The sequence below is a fragment of the Nannospalax galili genome, unplaced genomic scaffold (assembly GCF_000622305.1).
Source record: "Nannospalax galili isolate Female #2095 unplaced genomic scaffold, S.galili_v1.0 scaffold552, whole genome shotgun sequence".
NCBI classification, from domain to species: domain Eukaryota; kingdom Metazoa; phylum Chordata; class Mammalia; order Rodentia; family Spalacidae; genus Nannospalax; species Nannospalax galili.
This window is the reverse complement of record NW_008330501.1, coordinates 564057-567184: the sequence shown is the minus strand read 5'-3', so window position 1 is coordinate 567184 and position 3128 is coordinate 564057. Positions and strand designations below refer to the sequence as shown.

General features: G+C 39.8%; 1 pseudogene; it reads right to left on the bottom strand.

The window, feature by feature from the left end:
• Nucleotides 1–927: 927 nt before the first annotated feature.
• LOC103746249 lies at nucleotides 928–1367 on the bottom strand (annotated as a pseudogene).
• Nucleotides 1368–3128: the final 1761 nt, after the last annotated feature.

Sequence of the window (3128 nt, the reverse complement as noted above, 5' to 3'; positions counted from 1 at the left end):
TCAATAAAGCCCTGGTTCATTTTGCAATCTTTCCTGACACATCCACATGAATTTGAGGTCAGCTATCTGAAAGTGCACTAAAATTACTTATGTATGCCTACAGCATTTAAAAATGCTGTTGAAAGAACACTTGCAAACATGCCACCATTTATGTACATCAACATAAATAGGACTTTTCTCTCTTTTTTTTAGAAGCAAAATGGTCCAAATAGGTACAAAAAGCTCAGAAAACCAGACAAAAACAAAGAGTGGAAAATATTAATTCTACCAGTCTGCTGCTCCTATCTTTTATTGTTTTGTTTGTTTTTAAGACAGGTCGCACTATATAGCCAAGGCTGGACTGAGGTTCTTGATCCCCAAACCCTCCACCACCGTGCCATGTGGGATTACAGTCACACAGTATAATATCCAGCTTCTCATCTTCCGACAAAAGTGTGCACCCTGAGTGCGTCTGAGTTGAAACTCTCCTAGTGCTAAGTGGAAAACTGCTATGGATGGGGCTATTGTCACTGTAAAACACCTAGGCTGTAAGGTGAGCACAGGGTATTATGGGTGCTGGCTATGCACCCACTCCAGGTAGACCAGGGTATACAGGTCTTGCTGGATGCAGAGGCTGACCTGGACCTGCAGGTCACTCTTACTTTATTACTGTGTTCTGTTTTGTTCCCTATCTTCTTGTTCCACTATTTTGTAATTAGGGCAAGGTGAGAGGTTCAACTAACCTAAGAATGCTTAACTGCACCTCCAACTGTCTTACTCAAACATTTTTATTCTTTTGAAAATATAACTAATTTCCATCTATAATTATTTTTAAGATAACCATTAAGTCAGCTGAAAAACCAGGTGGGGCATAAGGAGCTAAGGACCAACACCACCCTTGGGCACAGCACTGTGGATGAGTTGCTGGATGGTGGTGGGAAGGACCAGCTAGTGAGTCTTCTCCAGAAAGACTTCAGCCCTGAGGCATTGCTGATATGCTAACTCAAAATGGGAGTCATTGTCATCTTCAATAATGAATTGTCTCTGTGGAGCATAGCAGTTTTTAACTTGATTATCTTTTTCTATTCAAATCTCTCAGATTGCTTTCATCCATACACAGTATATAATCAAATATAGCAAAGTCTTCTTTGGTAATTTGCTGAGCAGCATGATTCATGGAGATGCCATGCTTTCTTATGCAGCTCTGACTTTGATAGACAGGGCAGGTTCCCCACTTCATAGGTAGATATAGTTGCACTGTCTATCTTCCAATTATCTGAAATGTTTTCATCAGTTACCTGTTTTCTGAAAACTGCTTCTGCAGTGGGTGGCTGGCAAATGTTACCCAGAAGTACAAACAGCACTGACTTGGACCCGTGTTCAGCCATTGTCTCTTATTTTTAATTTTTTATGCATATTAGTGTATTGCCTGCATGCATGTACGTACACCCATGTTATTCAATGCACACAGAGGTCAGAAGAAGGCATCAGTTTCCCCTGGAACTAGAGTTACAGATGGTTGTTAGCCACCATGTGGGTGCTAGGAATCAAACCTGAGTCTTCTGAAAGAACAACCCATTCTCTTAATGGCTGAACCATCTCTCCAGCCCCTGTTTTTTGTTTTTTTGTTGTCTTTTTTTTTTGTCTGTTTTTTGTTTTTCTTTTTTAATGAGATCTGAGCATCTGGACTTGTGTCACTGGTGATGGTGGTATTTCTTGGTATAGACATTTTGATCTATGGCTGTTTGGATCTTTGTTTGTTGTTTACCCAACTTGTCATGTTTTGGCCCAGCTGCTACTGCTTCTTGTTCTGTTTTGGGGTCACAGCGTTGCTGAGGAAATTAGGTATAAGAAGTGGTCTCAGTTCAGCTAGAGATAGCTGCAACATTTGAGTCTGAGCTTCCAGGATGCAGTCCTCATAGTCCTGGAGTGGTAGGGTAGGCTGGGTAGCTGATAGATGGGCATGTTGGCAGCAGCGGGGCGAGCTCACAGGTCTTGGCCATGTACAGATCTAAATGAGCTGAGGCGGTCTGAGTGCTGAGATGGCAGGGGATGGGGAGGTCTTGGGATACTGAACTTATTAAATTGGCAGATCTTACAGGTATGGGGACTGCACAGATCCAAATGACCTGAACAGGACTGAGAACTGAGTTGTTCATATGTGAGGAAGCCTTGAATTAGGGAACTCACCATTGGTTGGTCTGCAGGTCTGGGTATGCTGTGAACCTAGTGCTCCAAGCAGGCCTGAGAACTTAGATGGAGAAAACACTTTATGAATTTGACTTGCATTTATAAAACCAATGTGGTTCCATTCCCCAATATTTCCTATATGTGGCTTAACTGGGATTAAGCAAGATGCTTTCATTTTGCTGCTGCTACTGCTATTTGAGGCAGGGTTGCTGTTGCTATTTGAGATGGGGTATCCTTTTGCTGTCTAGATTGGTCTCAAGCTCCTAGACTAGCTTTCCAAGTAACTGGATTATAGGCCTGTGCCACTGTGTCTGACAAACATACATTTAAACAATTCCTTATAATTTATTAGATGTTTAAGGAAATACAATTTAGGTACAATCTACCAAACCGAATTTTTCCTTTTGATAAAGCCTGAAACAGTTAACTTAAGCCCAAGAATATCTAAAACAGACACTAGAAACTAGCAAAAGGTAACGTTCTGTTATTACATATTGTTCCATTCAGAGAACTTGCTTTAAGTGACTTTAGGTTATGGTCTTTCATAATAGAGTGATTACACATTAATTTCCTGAAAATGTATTTGCTGCTTCTGAATCCCATCAGTTTTACTTGGCTTGATTTTTCTGAACTGATATAATTGGGATGTCATAGGTCAAGAAGATGCTATCATTAGACACTTGCTTTCTGTTTTCTTCTGCATTTACTTCCTGAGAAGCATTACCCAGAAGTTTATTTCTTTTAAGCGATTAACTAATAGCTCTTTAAATTTCGTCCAAAGGCCATAGCTGCATCATTTTGTGGTCCCTTAAAAAGTCAATATCATTTTTATTAGTCAGAATAGCTAACGTATACTATAGTATGATGACAGTGTATTAATATTAATGTAAAATAATTGACAGTGTATTAATGTAAGTTCCCAGAATAGATTTCAGAGTATATACAGGATATATATATAT